At 40.2% G+C, this 24,413-nt stretch overlaps 1 protein-coding gene across 4 annotated transcripts in view; it reads left to right on the top strand.

Annotated features, from left to right (window-relative positions):
* HIVEP2 (HIVEP zinc finger 2) overlaps positions 1–24,413 on the top strand; it is a 159,099-nt gene that overhangs the window by 44,081 nt on the left and 90,605 nt on the right. For 2 of the 4 annotated variants that reach the window (XM_081942639.1, XM_081942638.1), the window contains exon 2: positions 23,802–24,014. The exons of the other annotated variants lie outside the window; for them this stretch is intronic. The gene's annotated coding sequence lies outside the window, so the exon portion shown is untranslated. The remainder of the gene's footprint in view (positions 1–23,801; positions 24,015–24,413) is intronic. 4 annotated transcript variants of the gene reach the window in all.

Here is a 24,413-nt window from a genome sequence, read left to right as displayed (position 1 = left end):
GGGTAATGAATCGTCTGCAAGAAAACAATCAAGCTCCGAGAGCACCAAGGACTCTTTAATTCATCCCAGAGCTACAAATACTCTCCTTTATTGATACACATCCCTTTTTGATTTCCTTTATAATTAGCTCATCTCCTTTCTCAGTGTATAAATCCAAATTAGCATCTTCAAGATATGATTGTCCACCTTCCTTGCTTATTTATTTATTGAACAAATTTATATAACCTCTCAATTCATACATAGGTGACTCTGGGCAGTTTATTTTTAAAAAAATCCACATATAATAAAACCTATGAACTCTTCCCCCCCCCAGTCCTTTTTCAACATGTCCAATAAAGGTAGCCCATCACTTATAAACAAAAGACATGATTGTAACATGTTCCATTGGTAGAATTTGTATAGCAATACATTATTTTACTTCTATGATGACTTCAGCCAGCTGTCTTATTAACCATGTTAATATATGTATAAGGATGTGCCTGTTTTCCTTCTTTCAACTGCACACATTAGAAACAACATATCTACAGCCTGAGTGTACTGCAAATACAAGTGGAGAGGTGTTACTGGACATGGATGTAGGCACTAGGGCAGGAGTCCCCAATTCCTGGTTTGTTGACCAGGAGCAGGCTGCGGCATGCCAGAAACTGGGCTACAGAAAACAAGTGAAACCCCATTGGCGGATGCAGGCAGCACACGAAGCCACACCCTCTCCGGTCCTCTCTCTACTATGGAACCGGTCCCTAGTGCCCAGAAGGTTGAGGGCCGCTGCACTAAGAGATATGATTGGAACTCAACCATTCATGAAAAGTCCTAAGTGTTCCTGCACTTTTTATTATTCAATAACTTTAAATAGCAAGGCAGGATTTGATTGAAGGGATGGTATTTTAGAATAGAAAATTGGCAGCTGTTGCAGCATGGAATGCTTCTGTTACAAAGAGAGTCTGGGTAAGACCCCATTGAGTAAAAATATTGCTGGAGTCAATTTGCAAGACCTAACCTCTTTTTTCCCAGCATTTTTTTAAATAGTCCTCTGTTATACATAAATTTGCTGCTTTGAAATCAAGCATGACAGAGTTAGACTTCTTCAGAAATTATCCACCTGCAGTTGTATAGAATGTAATAGCTTTGTGGTCACTGTTTCCAGGTGGTTTAATAATTTTAGGTCTGGGTTATGATTATATGCTCTTCTAAGAAAAATAAGCTCAGATTCATTTCTCCTCTTGTTGGTGTCTTGACAGATATCCTAGAACACAACCATTCATTTGTTTAGAGTATCATCTTTGTAAACAATAGGGGTATTTTTGTGTCAGCTAGAAAAATAGAATGGTCTTTGAAATTATGATAACTAGCAGATTCTGAAATTGGGATATAACTATGTTCCTACTTAAATGGGGATATAAATATTTTTCTGTTGTGTAGAAACAGCTATGTCACCATTCAAGAGTGGCAATTAGGACATGAAGTAGTGAAAAACAGGAATTTGGCTTATGGATACTTACAGAGGCATTTGGTGGATAAAAATAGTAGCACAAATGGAACCTGTGTTGTGAATAATTGCTTTTGGTTTTTCAACCTTGTGTTTGCCTCTTGTGTAGCCAGTGGCATTTGGGTGTAGTTTTGCCTCTTGTTAATATTCACATAATTATTTTCTGCTTCAGACAGATTGTCTTTTTGCTCTTCTTTTTCTTCCAGCCCTCCTCCTCTATGTCTCACACCTACTTTTGTGCTTTAAGAAATTATTCCTATTGCGATTTCAGAACCTCAATGCATAGAATTACATTTGATGACATGTTCCGTTTAAAGCTGTTCTCTCTTGCTGATCACCCTAGATATTTTAGCCCATAGCTGTTCCTCCTTCAGAGACCTCTGCTGTTGAGTGGGTGTGGGTGTGTGACCTTATATCACCTGAGCATTCACACCAGGCCTTTGCACTGGTGTCTATATCTCCAGGAAATGTTTGCTGCCTGCAGTTTCCTCTGCTGTTGCTTCCCCCTCTTTTGGGGGGGAGGGGGCATCGTTGATCCTGAACAGCTTATTAAAAAAATGGAAAAGGTTATAATACGCCCCCCTTGCCATTTACAGAATCAAGCATATATGTTTACATGCTTTTCAAAGCATGTAATTAGCTTTTCAAAGTAAGGCTGAAGATGAGTTGACAAGGAAAACAGTGTTGCATTTTGGATTCTGTTGTTTTTCTTAGCATGTTGAGTCATTTTCATTAATAATTCTCTAGTTGAGCCAGGAATACTAAGCATGCAAGGAAGGCAGAGATCCATCTCATATTCAATTATTTCTTAGAATGGGGTATATTGTCCAGCTTAGGTCCTGAGAGAAGTATGGATGTTTACATAATTCATGCCCTCTGTGTAAGATTTACATGATTTATAGTCCCATTGTTGGTATGTGTGTGTGTCTATTTTTACACAATGTGCATTTGGTGTAGTAGTTACACTTCTATTGACCACCATGTTCAGAATAGTATGTTTCCTATTGAGATACTCAACTAGTTTTCTCTTTGGCCTATATCCCAGGTTTTTGTTTTATGACTAGGTTGACCAGCTTTGTTTATCGAGTGAAACATAGACACTAAATCAAAGTGGACACATATCTATAGATTTGTAATGGCTACTGTTGCAGACATTATATTTCCTTTCCGCACATGCTCAGTTGAAAAAGGATGTTGAGGATGAGAACCGATAATAGTTTGTGATGTAAGATGTAGCATTATACATAAAATAAATATATATTATAATCAGTGGCTTAATAGGGCAATTTTTGTTTCTACATTTCATCTACATTTCATAATATATAATAAACATATATTTATTCCTAAACTGTAAAATACATTGTAAAATTATTAGGTTGTTCCAAACTGCATTAGAGTATTGAATTACTGCTTTTATCACCCTTAGCAAACATAGGTGCTAGCTTTAAGTAACAGGTGAAAACTGACTTAGACTGATGTGAATGGAGGAAAAGTTGATGGAGGTTGATTAAGACTGATAGAATGGAGCAAAAAATTACGATAACATAAAGACTCATATTGAATAGGTAGCTGAAGCTAACCAGGAAAAAGTTATCTAAAGAAAATAGGGAGCAAAGCTAGTCCAATAAAAATAATAATAACAAAGGAAAACAGTATTTTTTAATTATGACACATTTCAAAGTAATTTTTTATCTCAAGCAAATTAGATCTTCCTCTTTGATATTTGTGGTCCGAAACTTCCTGTTCAAATCAAGGCAATATTTCTAATGAATCCATAGATTCATCATAAACAAAAATACATATATATTGTTTTGGTTTGAATGGTATTCCTGAGGGTAGGACCAGTTTTTAACTTACTTGCTTTAACAATTATTGGAGAATGTCAGAAAAAAGGACTTCTAAGCAACCTATTTGGTTCTTCATCCTGCATTTTTGCATATATGCATAGACATACAAATATACAATTTGATACTTTAAAGGCTCTGAATTAATGAATATGTGTAATCTCTTATAAATGAAGTCAATATATAATAATGCAGCTGTTTTGATTGGCAGATGGTCTGGACAGATGTCTAGGTCTGTAGGTTTAGCTTCTCAAAACTTATTTTGGGCTTGCAAGCCTGGTCTGCTCAGGGAAAGTGGGAACAAGTTTAAACAGGACTCCCTCTATACCTGAGAAAACTCAATCAGCTTTAAAAATAATAATAAGAAGAACAATGGGCTTTTATGTAACTTAAGAATACCCATGGTTTGAGGACACTGGTTACATAGCATTAGAACCCCTGACTATGATGCCTTTTTAATAGCATTTAATAGGTATTTGGAATGAAACAAGAACAAAGCAAAAACAGAAATAATGTGTCCCACCCCCCAACTCCAAATACTTTTATTTTTTAATTTGAATTATATAGCTGTCCATCTCACACATGTGACTTTGGGTGATTTACAGAGATTAAAACCAGAAAACCCATCACATATAAACCCAGCACCTACAGATAAATAATAAGCCCACTTCCCTCCAACAAAACAAAAACAAAACAAAATCCACATCAGTAATAGTTAATCTATTCACCTGCTCCAAATGGTTGGGGAAACGGTTGTTTGTTTATGTGAGTTATAAATTGATTTTTGTCCAATGGAGAGGAATAAAGTGTATATGCATTTGCAAAATAATAATAATAATAATAATAATAATAATAATAATAATAATAATAATAATAATAATAATAATAATACAGGCCACCAAAATTACAACAAAATAAAGATTAAAAAAAAGTTTTTGAAGTCTACGGGTAGTTTTATTGCATGTCTAAAACCTTGTAGGAAGGACTGATTTCACATTCTTCAGAAACATCTTGCCTGGTTCACGGTCAGTCTAGTCCTGGCTCAATGTTGGTGTGTTTGTATTGTTTGTATGTTGTGTTTCTATAGGTAGGTATTCTTCTCACACAGATGCTGACTCTTTTATTTATAGCAGCTTTTCTGTGTATCTTGGTAATGATTTTATACATGCACGCGGACCTGCCTCAGAACTTAATTTATTGCCTATGTTTATATCTTGTCTTTTCCACCAAGGACCTGAATCATCTCTCTATTCCATCTTTATCTATTCAAGTATCTTGTAGGGTGAGTAACATCAACGTAATCAAATTAGAGGTCACAACTAATGAAGCTTCTTGGATGAGAAGCAAAAACGTTTTCTTCTTAAGGAAAACGACCATCTAATTGCCTTTTGAAAAAGTACCTTTGATCAAACTAGGCTTATCTACAGGAATGTCCCTAGTGCTAGTGCAGCACTCTTAACTACTATGAATTAGAGACAGAGTTTGTTTTCTGTATATTTGTATCATCAAAGAATGAGATTCAAAAGAGCAGAATGAGAACCACTAGTAAACCGAAGAATTTACACATAACAACAAGAATTAACCAAAGATTAATAACAAAAGGATACATTTCAAAAGCAGATTTCAATTGTAGAGAGCTTTGAAAATATTTAAAACAAATGTAACAAAAAGTTTATAGCTTACGGTAACTATATTGTTACTTCCGCATTTCATGTTTGAAAGAAAAGCATTTTAAAAGCAAGGTGTTTAAAGGTGCTCTTTTGTAATGCTTTCTGTCCTCTCTTCCCTTTTCTAGTAAACTCACTGTGTTAGTGGAAGAGTTTAAATAAAATATTTTATTAATTCATATAAAAAAGAACATGTGAAATTCTCCAGAACAGACAGGGCCTAAGAAAGTATTTAGTATGGAAGATGAGGTTGCCTAAGGACAGCACAGAAACAAGTAAAAACAAGCTAGATCTTACTTAAGAAAACTGAAATCATGTTGGTATGTATCTGTTGCCAATGAGGTAATACATAAGGGCTTTGAACAGGAGGGCCAAAAGTTCTGTGATTGTAGCTGTCTCCTGTAGAGATAAAATATTAAACATAGAGAGTTCTCACCATTTTGAATCTCTTCAGCACTGATAGATTGACCAGAATATTGTAAATCAATGATTCTCAATCTTTTCTTCACCATAGACCCCCTTTAAATACCCTTTATGACCATGGACCATGGCCACGGACCCCCCAAGACTTAACTCATGATTTAAATCATAACATTTCTTAGAGCCTTCACAGGTCCCATGATGACATCATGTCCCTCCCTCCCCAAGGGTTCCACAGACCACAGGTTGAGAAACACAGTTGTAAATGTTGAAGAAGGTGGTTATTAATCCTGAGATGATCTGCATTTTATTTGTTTTGAAAAACAAACAAAAAACCAAAAATGCTTGGGTTTCTCACAAAAACGTAATTGCACCTTCCAGGAAAATATTTTGGAACTATATGGGTATGGATGTATGTGTGTATCTCTCTGTCAATCTGAATTGCAGCAGATATGCATATATTTTGGAATCACAGTTATATATGTGATTCCAAAATATATGTTTAACTGCTGCAATTTGTCTCTCTCCCCTTCATTCTCATAATAACAATGCAGCAGTAAAGGCCTGATTATACACACACTATGCTATATTGCCACAATACAGTTTTGTGCTTTGACTTAATGGTATATATCAATTGATACATGATAGCTTAACGTTATGTAGGAATTAAATCACTTTGATTTGATGAACTCTGGCTAAATAAATGTGATTAAAATGGACCTAAAAATAGAATCAAATATTTCTGAACCTAGATTGTGCAAACTATGTTTTGCCACTTATTAAAACCAAGGTCCCAGTTTTTTCGCTTCTTCACTTTTTCTTGCTGAATAGCTAAAAGCATTGCCTTTGGTGCTCCCTCTGTTCTGACTCTGGGCTTAAATTAAATCAAATTTTCACGACCAGAGTTACAATTTATCAACTATCTTGATTATGATTAAATACTATTCTACATTTGTTCAGATTGCCATCTCTGTCTGACCAAATTTGGAACAAGATAACTTTCGTTATGTAAGCGACCAATTATTTAGATTAGGTATGGGGGGGAGGGGGGAGAGGGAAAGAGAGAGATAGAGAGCGCGGGAGAGAGAATAAATTATACTTCAGATTCCTTTTGTTAATGGTAAAGATTATTCTTTTGTAGTGTGAGAAATAATGATAATTAATATGGGATTAAATATATGTCTTGATTGTAAGGTCTAATAGTTGGCTGTTATCTGTTGCCTGCCGAGATGATGGCATATCAAGAAAGAGGCCTTTAGTATAAATTTATATTTAAGAGGAAACCAGATGCAGAGAGTATAATTTGAGGATATTTGCTTTTAGCCATCTGTGTTGTTAAGCAGATGGTATGAAGACTATCATACCTGCTGCATTTTTTCTTTTGGTTAGGGTTCATTTTAGGTCTTAACGATAAGAAGTTACATAAAGATACAAAAGAAAAAATGTGTATGCTGCATATTTAACAGGTTATATAAACCTCACTCTCTTGAATTTTGTTTCTCTCCTTTTTCGGAATGTTTGTTCTCTTTTTCTAACAATATTATCCTGCACAAGTTTTGTTTTATTTTCAAAATCATGCTTGGTTTATTTTATTGAAATTAAGTGTCTGAAATAATTTCACTTTAGGAGAGTTTCTTACTAAATTACAATTTATGCCATGCCTAAAGAAAGTTTACCCATTTGTTGAGATCACAACACAATAATGGGCACAAGAAATTACGGGGGAACAAATAAAGTATAAACCCGAAACCTTTTTACTAGGAATAATTAAAGGGAACTACACAAAAAAAATTAAATATCTACTAACACATATATTAACTATAGCTAGAATTGCCTTTGCCCAATGCTGGAAGCAAAATAATACACCGCCAGACGAATTAGTGATAAAAAAAACCTTGGAGTGCGCAGAGATGGACAAACCAACCTAAAAAATTAAAGGATAAAGAAGAATCGGAATACTACGAAATTTGGAATAAGTGGTATGAATGGTTGGATAATAAGAAAAACAATTAAGCCGAAAACAATATACATAAATAAACATAGAACTGTATATAAAAGTAAATATGTTAAATATCATAAAAATGTATAGATAAGATGACATAAGGATTGTAATATATGGTAAAGAGAGGAAAACATACATAGATACGACGATGTAACATTGTACAAACTGTTGATATAAAGATTGTAATATGTGATAAAAAGACAAAAACAATAAAAAATTATTACAAAAAACCCCCAACAACACAATAATGAGCTATGTTTGTATTCTATCAATATTTCACATAACTATAAAGTTAAACTGCCTTTAAATTGAACGCAACTCCTGGTGATTTAATGGAGACATCCATTCATTTTCTTGGCACTAATAGGGAAATAGTTTGTCATTGTTTTTTTCCTAGCATGAGGAATCCCAGTCTGTCCTACAGCTCTGGTTTTAATTTTCCCATCCAGATTGTAACTGGACCCAGACCGCCTTAGTTTCTGATCCCAGATAAGGTCAGCCAGACACTGCTACTTGCTGAGAGGATGTTTGCACAAATGAGGATGTTTAATAAAGAATTAGTTTTCCACAGAACATACAAGTATGTAACACAGGATGATAGAATCTAGCATGACCAAATAATTGAGAATGTGCTCCACCCCCTCTTTAATTTTTATATTTCTCATTGGAAATAGGAAGCAAAAGAACCAAGCTTGTTCAGCATATCAAGTAGCAGATTGCATGTTTGATATGATGGCTGCATATCTCCTCTCTGCGATATAACTTGAAAGTGATTTCTGCATAACCTATTTCAGAGATGGGATTCACTAAGTCTGCAGTTTATGACAGTTATCTGGTCCATGTAAATCTGCTCAGGAAACTGCAATTCTAGAAAGAGAATTATAATTTACACAGGAAAAGCAAACAACAACAACCAGTGGCTGCACATTTCATGTTTATTTCTCCCATTTCTGATTCTGAGACATTAATTCTTTTTTTCCCCACAGTGACCTCTCTTGAACTATCTCCAATTATACCGTCTGATTGAACTGATACTTTGTCTTGGTTTATAATACCACTGTATTAAAAAAAAAGAAAGGTCTAACTTGACCTTGGCTTTTCATTTGATTTGGATGTTGAGGTGCTTTCGTTCTCTTGTACAGCTTGCTAAGGATCTACCTTCTTATGTAGTATTTCACATACTAGCTCAAGTATTTTCCTCCAGAAAAACAGTATATGAAGCCGTCAGTTCTCATCTGCTCATGAAAATTATGAAAATTGGGATTATGGGAATTTATAGTACAACATGTCTGGGGAACACTGACTCGGGAAGTCTAGCTTTGGGAGAAGTGCATGTAGAATGACTGAAACTGATTCATTTTACAAGGAAACTTCACGAATTTCTTGATCCAGCCTGCTCATTCTGCTTTTTGTACCATTCTCCTATCAAGAATGGTAGCCATCCTTGTCCAAAGAACTTCAGACCTCAGTTATTCATTGAGTGGAATGGGGCTAGTTAAAGAATGCACTGTCCCCATCAGGGGAGGGCAAAGTACTAACTGTCTTAATTAGGTGATAAACATGGTTAAATGGAGTTTCAGTCATAGGTATGAAAATAAGAATTGTATTCTTCTTGATGCTATATATACCCTTAATTTGGAAAACATTATAAGACCCCCATTAAAATGCACTTGGCATCACAGTAGCTGCAAGATGACATAGTCTGCTTCTGCTTCTTTCTTTTTTTCCCTCAGGGTGCTTAATTTGATTTCTGGAGATATAAGACAGGCACAGCATGCTTAGACGCTGCTTACTGAGGCAGAAGACAAAGGAGGGAAACATGTGTAAAATGTGCAGACAAGAGTGTGTGATTCTAAAGGAGTTAATGTTATGCAGTGATGTTACCTCTGTGATAGGAAGTGTAGGAACAGTGTTCATGGAATGCATCACCATCTGAGCTGCAAAGGTTTCAGTTCCATGGCAACACAGAAGAGCCAATTGTGTTCAAGGTGTAGATTCAGAAAGAGGAGTTGGGACTGTGCGCACGATGTGGCATGGAATAAAAAGTAAGCACTCTGAATCTTTTTGGCTTTTAAAAAAATCTTAAGAAATCTTAGAAAAACGTGCATGTATTTTGAAAGATCTCTGGTTCAGTAGTGTCACCGAAAAAGGAAGGATTCAATACCTCAAAATATTCTTCTGTTGTCATTTGTTATCACCCCCCCCTCTGTTCTTTAAGGATAAAGTACAAATAAGGACATGATGAAGTTGTCTACAAATCTTCAGCCCTGTAAATGTTAATAGAATAACAGAGTTGAGCTATAGCAATGAAATATTGGATCAAGATAACAAAAATAGTCTCTGTGATCATAGGTTGTTGACCAAATGATGTAGGTTTAGGTGAGGGCATGCAGCAGAACTTACTTTCCACAAGACACAAATGTTTTCCTGCTGATTATTATTTCTCCTCCTCCTCTTCCTCCTCCTCCTCCTCTGTTTACCTCGTCCATCGTTTACCTCCTGCAGACTTCCTCTTGCCATCCCTGACTGAAAAGTGGAGAACTCTTTTTTTTATTGCAGTCACAAAAGCCATTGGAAGATGAGAGGAAGCTATAAACTGTTTTTCTGTTTTCCTTTTGCACCTGACCATGGTGTGCTGTTGTGCTGCACAGCATCTGCAGAGGTAAGATGTGCTGGGAATGTCAGGGTTTCAAAACAGCCAGATGGAGAATCTCTGCATTTGCAGCAGCAGCAGCAGCAGCAGCAGCAGCCGTGGAGGCAGTGCAGCATCTGGAGTGCCTAAACTGGTGGGTTAACCAGGCAGCCATAAATCAGGCTTGGTTGAGTGAATAAAGATGTATTTGCAGCTGGTTTGCGCTAGAATGTGCAATAAAAGAGAATATGACAATTTGTTTTCCTTAGGGCTACACAAGTGTTAGCACGTGAAGAATAGGAACGCTTGTATTTTGTGTACTTTGAAGAGAATCTGTTGCTTTATATGTCCCTTAAAATAAAATCAGTCACCAAGTTTCTATTGTTGTTGCCTCTTGTTTAAAAAGAATAATATTAGAAAACATAAAAGACTAATTCTAATGTAGTGTCTTGCACAGAGGGACTTGGATTTTAAGGGAGCTTGAGAATATGATACCAGTTCCGAGTAAAATAACACTTCTGCAGGTGAATATGCAAATGCCACTGCATAGGAACACCTGGCTCTCTCTGTGTGTATCTTTGGAATGTGTCCCCATATTTGTGTATAAAGTTGTAGAAGCAACTTGTCCAGTCATCTCTGGTGAACCAAATTTATTTATCAACAACTAGCAGAGGTGATTGAGTCACCATGGTGTAACACTTCCAAGTGTTGGACTAGAATTAGGGACGCCCAGGTTTAAGTCCATTCTTATCTATGGTAGGGGTGGGTTGCTGCCGGCGTTACTGCCGGTTCGGTGCGTGTGGTTTACAGGCATGTTCAGATCCTGTAAATAGGTCTGTGCATGTGCAGAAGATTAAAAATGCCAAAAAAACATACGGCGACCGGGCGACCATTTCGGCGATCCTGCTGTCCCTACCAGTTCAGCGACCCAGTCGCAATTTTCGCTACCAGTTCGCCCGAACCGGTAGCAACCCACCTCTTGTCTATGGCTACTCATTTTGGATGACTTTAAGCCAAGTAATTTAACCTCTGAGCCCAACCTACCTCACTGGATGGTTGTGAGGAAAAATGAATGAGTAACTGCTACACTTCTCAAGTTAGGCTCCTGAAGAAAATGTGGGATATACATCTATCAAATAAAAACCGGACTGCTTAAACCTCTTTTAAGACCACATAGTATTTACGAACAGGGTTAAATATTTGGTACAGTTGTAACTTTTGTAAGGATATGTATTGACAGGCTTATTTGAGAAAGGATGCAGTTGTGAGCAGAAACATAAGTCTTTGCTTGCCCCCTCTTTTCTTGAAGTATATAGTACATCTGTACTTGGATTCAAAGCACCAAAACCCCATGGTTTTTAGCCAGAAACTGAGCCCATATATAAAAGTCTTAAATCAGTGATGGCTAACCCTTTTCTCCTCGCGTGCTGAAATGGTGTGGGCGCGCTACCGCACATTGTGCGCCTACACCTACAATGCACTCACCCCCTGCATATTTGTGCCCCCCCATGTACATGTGCCCCCGCACGGCCTACTCAGTCTCCTGCACCAGGAGGGTCATTTTCACCCTCCCCAGACTCTGGAGGCCCTCCCTAAAGCCTCCTGTCACCAAAAATGGAGCGCCCCCCCACATGCGACCCCCCCACATGCATGTGTGTCGCTCGCATGCATGGCAGAGACCTGAAAATCAGCTGGCCGGTGGGAGGTGCACGTGCATGTGCATTGGAGCTGAGCTGGGCGACGGCTTGCGTGACTGCAGAGAGGGCTGTGCCATAGATGTGCCATCACAGGCTTAAATCTTAGAATTGGCTTGTTGAATTGGCTCTATTAAAGTTAGTTGCATTTTAAACAGGTTGTCTATACAGGATTGCTATTAAAATAATTCCAGTGCAGCCCTAATATAAAGGACATGTTACATCCTTCACAAAAATACAAATGTGCATGGAATTAAAGATGAATATTTCAGTAGTTTATACATTGTATTTCTAGTTTCCATTCAGAATCATCAAACATCAAATAATACGGTGCAATCTTTATGTAGTGGTAAGGCTGGAGTTATCATACACCTTCTTCCCTTTCTTTTTGCAGTAAAATGGAGTCTCTGCTTCCATGGATTGCAGGAATTTGTGAATTGATAGTTACAAACAGAGAGCCAATTTGGTATAGTAGTTCAGGCACCAGGCTAGAAACTAGGAGTTCTGCCTTAAACACAAAGCCAGATGAGTTACCTTGGGCCAACCACGCTCTCCCAGTTCTAGGAAGGAGGCAAAAACAAGTTGTCTCTGAAATCTTATTAAAAACCCTGATACTAGTTCTAGGCGCTCACTAGAAGTAACATTGACTAAAAGGCATTAAAAAAGCAAAGCTCCAGGATGAGAATCTGCAGTCTTACAGAAGTTATTGAACATTTCCAGAACTACTCACCATTGGCCATGTTGGTTGGTGTTCTGGGAATTCAGCAATGTTGGCTTCATTTAATGAATTGATAATTCCATAGATATAAATCTGTATAGTACATATGCCAGTAGATATATCAGTAGCGATAAGGAAATACAAAGCAAAAGAATGCTGGGATAGCTTGTGCTTTTTTCCTATCTACAAATAACATTCTTTGTTCATTTTAAAATTTACTTCTTTAAAGTTATAGCGATAGTACTTAGATTTATATACTGCTTCATAGTGCTTTACAGCCCCCTCTAAGATGTTTACAGAGCCCGCATATTGCTCTCAACAATCTGGGTCCTCATTTTACCAACCTTTAAAGGTTGGAAGGCTGAGTCAACCTTGAGCTGGTGAGAATCGAACTGCTGGCAGTCAGCAGAATTAGCCTGCAGTACTGCATTTTAACCATTGCACCACCACAGCTCTTATGAGAGAAGGAGGTTTGTAAGAGACAAAATTAAATACTCAGAAGGGGGTGGGGAATTGTAATGCATTACAAGTAGTAAAGCTTATTATTTCCAGTGTTGAGGACTAAGATTGTAAACAAAGGACTAATCTGGATCTATAATGAAAGGATGTTTGCTGTGAGGTAATGTCACAAGTTGGTTTGGTGTAATGGTTGAGGCATGAGGATACAAATTGGGAGATGTGGGTATGAAGCAACTGTGTTACCTTGGGCAAGTCACTTTCTTTCAGTCACAGAAGGAGGCAGTGGCAAAGCACTTCTGAAAATTTGCCAAATAAATTGCAGGGACTAGTTCAGGCAGTCATCAAAAGTCAACACTGACGCAAAAGAGCACACACACAAGGTCAGAGCAGTGATGCTAGCAAGACAGGGTATCCCAGCAAGCAATCTTAATTGCTTTGTGTGCCAAAGTCAAAGAACAGGAGAACCCTGTTTACCAGAGAAAGCAGAGCTTCTGTTCTTCCATGCAGGCTGAATGGCAGGAGGAAATTCCTATTATTATAGTGTTACTTGTTATCTGATGGCCGTTTTTCTTCTGTCCTGATGTAAAAATGCAAAGCTTTGTGTAGGTCAATTGAACTGTAATACTGTAGGATTATTACACTGGGTCAGCTGGGACCAAAAGCAGCTCAAGTGAAAGAAAGAGGCTTGCAATTTCAATTGACTATTCAAAAGATACTATAAATAATACCACATTTTGTGAAGAAGAGATCCCAGAGTGCAAAATAAGTAACAGCATGATGCCCATTGTATTGGGTTTCCAAATGCTTTTCTGTTTTACATTTTAATTTTGAGGTGTGCAGAAGTTAATTTATAAAAGCAGGAAATTATCATTGTATAGATTTAATTTAAAATGCGCACCTAGTAGACTTCAAAGGATTCGGCCGATGAAACAATGGACACTGTTTCATGCACATTCTGTAGTACTGCAACTGAAGTTTCTCCTAGCTAGATATAATAATAATAATAATAATAATAATAATAATAATAATAATAATAATAATAATATATTTATTTATTTCTTAGCCGCACCCTCTCCCGAAGGACTCGGGGCGGCGTACAACGAAACATACGAAATAAATATGTAAACAAAACAAACATATAGCAAAGACATACACTGAAACATACACAAGGAGGAGGTCAATTGATAAAAACAATTAAAATACAGTATATAAAACCCCTAGAAATTAAATATAATTAAAATACCCAGTTAAAAACCCGTCAGGAGCGATATGGTTAGATCAAAGTTGAGCCAGGCCAGCTGCTTGGAATAGGTGGGTCTTAAGCTTAATACGGAAGGAGCGGAGGTCAGAGGTATTCCTAATATCCGGAGGGAGGTCATTCCACAGGGCTGGGCCCGCCACAGAGAAGGCTCTACTCCTAGGCGCCGCCCCACGACATTGTCTAGCGGACGGCACCTGGAGGAGCCCCTCTCTGTGCGAGCGAATTGGTCGCAGGGATGTATGGGGCAGAATACGATCCCGCAAGTAACTAGGTCCTAAGCCATGGAGCGCTTTAAAGATAGTTATCAAAACCTTGAAACGCACCCGATAGACCACAGGAAGCCAGTGCAGCTCGCGCAGGAACGGTGTCACATGGGAGTACCTAGTACTCCCCATAATTACCCGCGCGGCTGCGTTCTGGACCAACTGCAGCCTCCGGGTGCATTTCAAGGGAAGCCCCATGTAGAGAGCGTTACAGTAGTCCAAGCGAGACGTCACCAGCGCATGAGTGACTGTGCGCAAGGCATCCCGGTCCAGTAGGGGGCGCAATTGGCGCACCAGGCAAACCTGGTGGAACGCCCCCCTTGCCACGGCTGTCACATGGTCATCCATGGACAGCCGGGCATCCAGGAGGACGCCCAAATTGCGCGCCCGCTCCACGGGGGCAAGATGAATGCCCCCAATGGCCAATGATGGAATTAATTGGCTGAACCGGGGGGCTGGTACCCACAGCCACTCCGTCTTGGAAGGGTTGAGCTTGAGTCGGTTGTCATCCATCCAGATCCGTACGGCTTCCACACACCGGGACATCACTTCGATGGCCTCGTTGGGGTGGTTCGGGGTGGAAAAGTACAGCTGAGTATCATCAGCGTACAGATGGTATCCCACCCCGAAACCACGGATGATCTCACCCAGCGGCTTCATATATGTGTTGAACAGGAGTGGCGAGAGGACCGACCCCTGTGGCACCCCACAAGTAAGGGGGCGTAGGGTCGACCTCTCTTCTCCTGTCAACACACGCTGCGTCCGGTCAGAAAGGAAGGAGCCGAACCACCGCAAGACGGTGCCCCGGACCCCCAGCCCCTCCAGCCGGCGCAGCAGGATACCATGGTCGATGGTATCAAAAGCCGCCGAGAGGTCTAATAGGACCAGGATAGAGGAACAACCTCTATCTCTGGCCCTCCAGAGATCATCCACCAACGCGACCAAGGCCGTCTCCGTGCTGTGACCGGGGCGGAAGCCGGACTGGCGCGAGTCTAGATAGTCATTTTCCTCCAGATGTCGTGGGAACTGGTGGGCCACCACACTCTCTACAACCTTCGCCAAAAAGGGAAGGTTGGAGACAGGACGATAATTGGCCAGCTCCAAAGGGTCCAGGGAAGGCTTCTTGAGCAAGGGTCTCACCACCGCCTCTTTCAAGGCGGCTGGGAGAGACCCCTTGCCCAACGAAGCATTCACTAGGCCCAGGAGCCAGTCTCGTGTAACCTCCCAGGATGCCAGTACAAGCCAGGAGGGACACGGGTCCAATAAACATGTGGTGGGTCGCAGTCGTCCACGCAATCTGTCCAAATCCTCGATGGCAACCAAGTCAAACTCCTCCCAGATCGAAACCTCAAGACTCGCCATGGGCGTCTCCACTGGACCACTGACTGGAACCCAGTCTCTCCGGATTTGAGCGATTTTATCCTGCAGATATTTACCAAATTCCTCTGCCCTGCCCTGTAAAGGGGCCTCCCGCGGCCTCTGAAACAAGAGGGAGCGGGACACCCGAAACAGGGCGGCAGGGCGGTTCTCCGCGGACGCAATGAGAGTGGCACAATATTGACGTTTGGCCGCTCTCAATGCCACAAGGTACGTCCTTAAATGGGCTCGTACCTGTGTTCGATCAAATTCGGAGCGAGAGGATCTCCAACGACTCTAGACGTCTCTTGCGGCATTTCATCACCCTCAGCTCCTCGGTAAACCAAGGGGCTAGGGTGGATTGTTGCCGCCGGAGAGGCCGCAAAGGCGCCATCCGGTTCAAGGCCCCGGTAGTTGCATTATTCCACGCAACCACCAGGTCCCCTACCCGGGGGCGGGTCAAGGTTACAGGAGGTGGCCCAAGCTCCGTCTGGAACCTATCAGGTTCCATCAGGCGCCTGGGGCGGAACCATCTGGAACTTTCCGGTTCCGCCTCCCCGCGGCGGGAGGTAGCACCAGGGAAGTCAAGACGAAGGAGTGAGTGATCTGACCATGACAGGGGAGTGATGGTTAAGTCCCCTCCTCCCAGATCACTCAACCACTGGCCAGAGACAAAAACAAGGTCCAGAGTGTGTCCTCCCTCGTGTGTTGGGCCCTGAATCATTTGAGTCAGGTCCATGGCTGTCATGGAAGCCATGAACTCCCGAACCCCCTCTGATGCTTCTCCCACCGACGGCAGGTTAAAATCCCCCATCACTAAAAGTTTGGGGGTCTCAACCGCCACCGATGCGATCAGCTCGAGTAGTTCAGGCAGGGCCGCTGATGTATAGCGAGGAGCCAGGTATACTATCAGCAGGCCCAACTGTCTCCCAGGCCCCCATTTCACAACAAGGGTTTCACATCCGGACGTCTGTGGCACAGTAGACTCCCTCGGCTCTAAGTCCTCCCGAATAATTGCTGCCACCCCGCCGCCCCTTCCCTGGGCCCAGGGCTGGTGAAATGCTCGGTATCCTGGTGGGCACATTTCCACGAGGGGAAGACCTCCCTCGTGGCCCAACCAGGTCTCCGTTATTCCCGCGAGGTCCGGCTCCCCCTCTAAAATTAGATCGTGAATGAGGGGGGCCTTGTTAACAACGGACCTCGCATTGCATAACAACAGCCTTAGGCCTTGGGTCTGTGACTCTTGACCACCTAGAACGCGGGGGTTGGTACAAGCGACCGGGTGTAACCAGCAACCACGGTCTCCCAACCGACTGTAAGTTCTTAAACTGTCCTCGTATCTGCCCCTCCCTGCGACTGTTGGAATTAAAGACTTGTATAGGAATGGTATCCTCCCCCTCCTCCTCCCTTCCGCCCCCTCTGCTCGCGACCACACCTGGGGGCCCGGCTCTCACATCGCTCCTGATCTGACCCACCCGCCCCACAACCCCTAAAACCCCACCCCTACAAATATTTAAAAAGCAACTAACTAAAAACCCCCTAAGTCTCCGCTTCCTCCACCTCTCGGGATTAATAAAACCGTCATCAAGGTGGGCCCTCGAAAGGGCGGAGGGCCACACCTGCGAGAGGGGGGACTCTCGCAGTAGGATAAGGTCTGACCTTGAATACATAAAACGTTAAAAAGTTCGTCGTCGGGGCTTAGGGTCTGTGCTGAAGATGTCATGATCCAATAAAAATTTGAAGAACACAATTGCAGCAAAAACAGAATAGTCCAGTCATTAGACTTAGATGGGGGGGTAATAGTAATGGATTGGTTAGATGACAATCAAGAGGTGGGGGCGGTGGGTGGTAGGTGGCAAATGGCAAGGGGTAGTTGGACTGTAGTTGGAAATAGGCAGGGAGCAGATGGTCAATCAGCAGTGAATCATATAGGGTAGGCAGAGGTCCTCTAGGGCACACGCAGATGGAATCCGGGCAGTTGTTAATAAATAGTCAGCAGGGGGGGTAGGTGGGGTGCAGTCAAATGCACGATGACAAGGGCCTCCTGGCAATCCACCAACAAAACTCCCCCCCCCCCCCAGTCTCTATGCAGCCTCCTGAGTCATAGTCATGGTCCTATTCCTACCAGGTCCTAGGCTTTCAATCCTGCCTTGGCCTGTAACTGCGAATTTGGCCTCCCAAAAACCACCATTCCAGGCCCCAACGCCGCTCCCACCGGCCTCTCATCGGCCTCCAGCTTCCTTCTCCAACTTCCTTCCTCCAGCTTCCTTCCTTCCTTCCTCCAACTCCTTCTCGGCCTATCCATCCAGTCTTTACCGGCCTCAAAAGTCCTGGCCGGTCTCCAATCCTCGCAAATTCAGCCAACATGGATTTTAAACCTTTTCAAACCTCCCATAGCTCACACAGCTACCTCTCATAACAAGCTGCAGGCCGAGGGATTTGGCCTCGGCGCTTCCAGCCTTCGCCTCCTCAGTCCACAGTCCCTGATGGTCCTAGGTTGCCAGCCTCCAGCCTGAAATCCAAATTCGCTGGTATCGGCGCGTCTCCTCGCGTCTCCTCGCACTCCGTCCGCCATTTTGAGACCGTCTGCCTCTCCTTCAATCAGCTCCAAACGCAGACGGTCTCTCTGCGGCTTCTCCGGGCGCCTCCCCCCATCGGCTGCATTTTTTCGTTCTTCAAGCCTTTCCCAGGCACCCAGCTACCCTGGAAGACCCATTCGGGTCTTAATTAATTAAACTGCTTGAGTGATTTCTTTATATTATGGAAAAAATAAAACTGCCTTCTAATTGTTCTCATCCATGTTTCCTCTTCTCATATTATATTCAGAAAATCTGTATCTTGGGCCACATAAGCTTTGGGAGGAAGTAAAATGAAACAGTGGCATAGATAATGTGCACAATATTTTTCTTATTTGCCACTTTCTTCTAAAACTAAGGGCCGCTTGTTTGTAAGATGTGCCACTATTTACACTGGTTTAATAAATAAAAATAAATTACCCCTATCCCAAGTAAGACATAGTCTGACAAACTTTTGGAACTGCATAAAGAGATACATATAGTCAAGGCTATGGTTTTCCCCATTGCAATGTATGGCTGTAAGAGGAAAGGCTGAGCACCAAAGAATTAAGGCCTTTGAACTATGGTGCTGGAGAAGACACCTGCGAGTCCCCTGGACTGCAAGATGATCAAACCGGTCAGTCCTGGAGGAGATCAACCCTGACTACTCTTTAGAAGGCCAGATCCTGAAGATGAAATTCAAATACTTTGCCCACCTAATGAGAAGGAAGGATTCGCTGGAGAAGAGCCTAATGCTTAGAAAGATTGAGGGCAAAATAAGAAGGGAACGACAGAGAATGAGGTGGCTGGATGGAGTCACTGAAGCAGTAGGCATGAGCTTAAATGGACTCCAGAGGATGGTAGAGGACAGGGGGGCCTGGAGGAACGTTGTCCATGGGGTTGCGATGGGTTGGACACGACTTTGCAACTAACAACAAAAGAGATAAGTGTCTATTTTAATTAAAATTAAGCCTCCATATGTTACTAGTAAGTATTAGGAAAGAGAAAATATTTGAATGCAAGCTTATCTAATTTTCATTTGCAAATCAGTTTCCAAATTCCACAGTTTTCTTTGGAAATGTCCCTTTCTCTGAATTCTGCAAAGCAGGTCATCAAACAAGAAGTATTAGGGAGAAGGAACACATGAAAATACTATATAGGCAAAATATAGTGCACTATATCTATGCATAATCAGTGCAAAGTAATTTGTAAAATCTCAGTCTAGTATGAGAATGAGATAGATTAATATAAGAATGGCCACATGAGAAATGAAAAGCAAAAATGGTCAGATTCATAGAAATAAGAAACTGATTATGCGCCTTCAAGTTGTTTTTGACTAATTACATAAACAAATCACTATAATTTCAATTAAAATTGTTATGACCCTGAGACTTCCAGGAAAGAAATGGTAGACTTTTTAGGTGGATGGCAGACTGAAGAGCTGGCAAGTAGACCAGCTCTTTATAATTCCTCTCCAGACAAGGAGAGGACATGAGATTGCCCACAATTCTCCTGATAACTGCTTGTCACCAGGAGTCTGCAAGACAGCTGTTTCAGAACTAAATTGTTAATTACACAACTGTTCTTGTGTTACTTCTTCAGGGTTATCCTCATATTGTATAAACATCAGATATTGTGCATTATGTTAGCCTGTGCTTTCTTATTTTCAGAATTCGCTAATACTTTCATACTATTTTATATGATGAACAATGAAAGCACATGTATCTGATGTTTATAAAAACAACCAGATCAACAAATCACTCATCACCAGTAAATTCTTGAGTGATGCAGTAGTTTGGTGCAGTAGTTAAGACACCAGGTTAGAAACTAAAAGATTTTGAGTTGCAATCCTGCTTTAACACTAAGTAATCTGGGTGACCTTAGGCCATTCACTCTCAGTTCTTGGTAGAGTTATCAGACATCTGACAGAAGGAGGACATGTCCTCCTTTTTATCCTGATGTTTTCTGTCTGCCAAACATAGTCTTAAAATAAAATATGGTTCAATTTTGAGTGTCTCAATGCTTTTTTTAAAAAATGGATTGTTTTCAGTAGTCATTCAAATTTTATGTATTGTGACCTTGTACTGTAACTTGTCTGTTTCTTTTCCATTGTCATCAAGAGAATGAACAGCCTAGATTTATGTTATTTAATTTATTTCTTAATTCCAATATTCAGTTTCTATTCAGCCTCTTGAAATTCAATTTCAATGTAGTCCATAGATCACATGACTCATCATACATGTCTATGGTGAAATTTGTATAGTGCATTGGCATCAACTAAATGATTGTCAGCATATGCTCTTGAAAATAAAGATTTGTTGGAAAAATATTGTGATTGAAGAACCAACCTTTCTAATTCTGTAAAAATAATTTCATATCTTTGAGGCCCAAGTACTTTGTAGTTTTCTGTATAATTTTTATTATGGATGCCGTGAGAGTTAAATGGTGTGTCTTCTTTTCCAATCTATATGCTCCTTCACCTGTTCAACTACCTGGTAATCCTAGCCTTAGGGGAAAAAATTTAAAGGCAAACTACTTCCAAAAATCTTGCCAAATGATCTATAAACACTTGTTGAGGCAATTGCTAGGAGTTGATTTGAAGAATCAAATCATAGTTTGATTCCAAAGTATTGCACACTCTTCATAAATAATTGGGTCATAGCACTGTACATTCCATGCCATTTCTTTTCTTTCATGTTTTAGTTCAAGTGAAATTCATTTACATATGCAAATACTGGGAGTCTTTGACTTACGAGCCCAATATTTTTGTTGCTAAGTGAGAAATTTATTACGTTTTCTTCCATTTTATGACCTTTCTTCCCACAGCTGTTAAGTGAATCACTACAGTTGTTAAATTAGTAACATGGTTGTTAAGCGAATCTGACTTTCCCATTGACTTTGCTTGTCAGAGGGTAGCAAAGCCCCCCAGATCACAAGACCCCGGAACATTGCAATGGTCATAAATGTGAGTCAGTTTCCAAGCATCTACATTTTGATCACATGACCATGGGGATGCTGCAATGATCGTTAGTGTGAAAAGTGGTCATAAATTACTTTTTTCAGTGCTGTTGTAAGTTCAAATGGTCACTAAATGAAATGTTGTAACTTGAAGTCTACCTGTATACGTAGGAGTTAGGTTGAATGAAATTAAATGTACATACGATATAAAAATAATATTAGTGGTATTTCATTTTAAAAATACCCAATAGTGTTCTATTTTGAAATAGCTTTAGCCAGTTTCATAGCCATGGGTAAATAGGAAAACTAATTATAGATAGTTAAGAAGGGCTGAAAATAGTTTTATTGACTCATATCTTTAGGACGTCTGTTCATAAATCTTAGTTGTGGTGTTTTGAATGCCTCTGTATGATGCAAAAAAGTCCCCATCAAATTCAGCTGGCTGCATGCCTTGAACCCTTCTGGGACTAATAGATCTAATCAAATTATAGTGCTCTAGGAACAAGTTTTGTTGTATTTGTTAAGATTAATTTAAAAAGGACCAAAGGTCATAGTTTTTATCATTTTTATTTTTTTCAATTATTGCAATTTACAGATTGCATTATTTCAAAACTACCAGAGTTTTACCCCTGTCAAAACATTCCTCTTTCTTACCCCATAAGCATTGTCATGATCTTTTAAACTGCTCTGGGAGTTCCTTAACTAACTCCCTAAAGCAGGGGTGTCCAAACTTGGGAACTTTAAGACTTGTGGACTTCAACTCCCAGAATCCCCCAGCCAGCCAGGAATAAAAATGAAAATTGCTGCTGTTGAATTTCTTTTTATCAGCTCTCTTAAAGCTAGCTTCTGCTATGATCAGCTTGATGAATTCAAGCATCACTTGAACCTACATGGCTACTATTAATCTCACAGTTGCTCTTGTGCCACTCACAATGTTTTCCGAGAAAGAGAAACTGGAATTGCTCTTTTTAAAAAGTGTATCTGATTATCAGGAGGGCTCATAGATCACAGAATCACCTATACCCCTGCCACCTGATCCAGGTAATGTTAAATCTGAAAATAAAGAAAGTCTTCCCTCTTCAAACCATTCGTTTTTCCTGTGGAGAAGAAACTAGCAATGCAAGATGATAAAGTACAGCAAGGCAGCCTAGCCATTTTGTTACAGCTCTTAATTCTGCAAGGTTGAAAAAAAATCTTTAGAATTTTAAGTACCAGCTGATTATATCCAGTGGTGGGATTCAACCCGTGTAGCAACCGGTTCACTGAGTACGCACTGAGCTCTGTGCATGTGCAGTGCATTTGAAAACAACTCAAAAACTTACCTTCTACTGCAGCCCTGGAGAGTAAAACAGCTGAGGCGCGGCAATCCGCTCTGCCGTGCCTAGCAGTTGGGCCGGAAATATAGGTCAGTATAGTGCAGGGGCAAGTGAGCGGGCCCACCTGATCATTGGAGCTATCGGTTCGCCCGAACTGGTCCGAACTGGCTGAATCCCACCCCTGATTATATCTAGTATAGATATCTGTGTAATCTTGTGCAATGTTTCATCACTTTATTTTTTTCAAATGTCTCATAGAATTTATTTTCCACGTTTATTTGATAGAACTCAAGTGGCAGGCATAATGCTTTTGTCTTCTATTTTCCCCACAAAAACAGCAACACTGAGAAAGAATGAATTGCCCCCAAATCACCCAACTGGGTTTCATGCCTAAAGAAAGAACTAGAACTCAGGGTCTCCTAGTTTATAGTCAGCACCTTAACTATTATGACAAAATTGGTTGAAAGTAGGCCGATAAAATTAGGTTGCATCAAAAGTTGTAATGCTTTGTTGCCATCTATTTGGCTAGATTTTTATAGCCTGAATATGGTAGCCCTAAAATACATCCTCATTCTAGAATAGTCAAATATAAATCAATGGTTATTTAGATTGGGAGAGAAATAATAGGTGCTAGACTGTTGGCAAAACATCTGCATTTTTATGTAGTGTGTTGCAAGTCTGTTTCCATGTCATTGCTTCTAAATCACAGCTTGATGCAAATCATATAAACTTTATTTTAAAACTAAGCATCTGGCAACAACCGTTCCTCAGATTTGAAGACATGTAATACTCATACCCAACTTAATATATAAGTGGTAAACTGAAAATACTGCTGATTACAATTGAATAGACCATATTGTTTTTCTTTTAATATTGTTGGGCAAAGTTTTCAGTGTACCATGTTCTCTTCATGGCATATTTTAGAGTTACGGAACTGTTATGTCAAAATAACATTAATAAGGATAGGTCTTATATCACTTCAACAATGGCTGAGCCATGCTATGACAAAGTTTTAAGTTATATATTGGGAAAAGATCATAATATTTTGAACATTCAGTCCTATATTATATATTTCTATTATTCTTAACTATGTTTTTGTAGGATTACCCTATCTCCATTTCTGTTAAATTATATTGTTTTAATCTCCTATGATTTATTTTATTTTTTTAGAAAATAAGTTGCTGTTTTCCTGGATACTGGTGAAAATTGCATTGGACAGCAAACACAGAATGCTAATTTGGAGACAGGAAGAGAGAATATATACCATACTTCTCCGAGTCCTGTTTGGGATAAATCAGCTTGATGTCACCAATGAATATTTCTGCAGAGGGCTGTTAAACTAGGGCAAGCAGAACTGCTAGCATTTACACACTGGAGAGAAACGTGAGTGCTTAGCAAATTCTGTGTGCTAAAAATAATTTGCACTTTTATTTATAACAATGTTATCTTCATTGGGAAGAGACAGGTAGAAGTGTGTATCATAGGGCAACAAATGCATCTTTTTATTTTCATCATTGCTTATTATCTCGTGGAGATAAATTCAGAGACAATGAGATAGTCTTCATTGTATTGTATAAAATAATTTTCATATAGCTTTAAGCCTACTTCCCAACAATCCGTATTGGGACTACAACTTCTACAATTCTTGGGGTTTGGCTTTGTCGGTTATAAAGCTGAAAGTTGAAGACTTATCATAGTTCATGATAAGGCAGCACTAGATAGGCTACTCTAAGGAATAATGATAAATCATGATCAGTAATTATAGTTTTCTGATTTATAATC

The sequence above is a fragment of the Natrix helvetica genome, assembly GCF_964273705.1.
Source record: "Natrix helvetica genome assembly, chromosome: 2".
NCBI classification, from domain to species: domain Eukaryota; kingdom Metazoa; phylum Chordata; class Lepidosauria; order Squamata; family Natricidae; genus Natrix; species Natrix helvetica.
The sequence above is the reverse complement of the archived record's forward strand: the minus strand, read 5'-3'. Positions and strand labels throughout refer to the sequence as shown.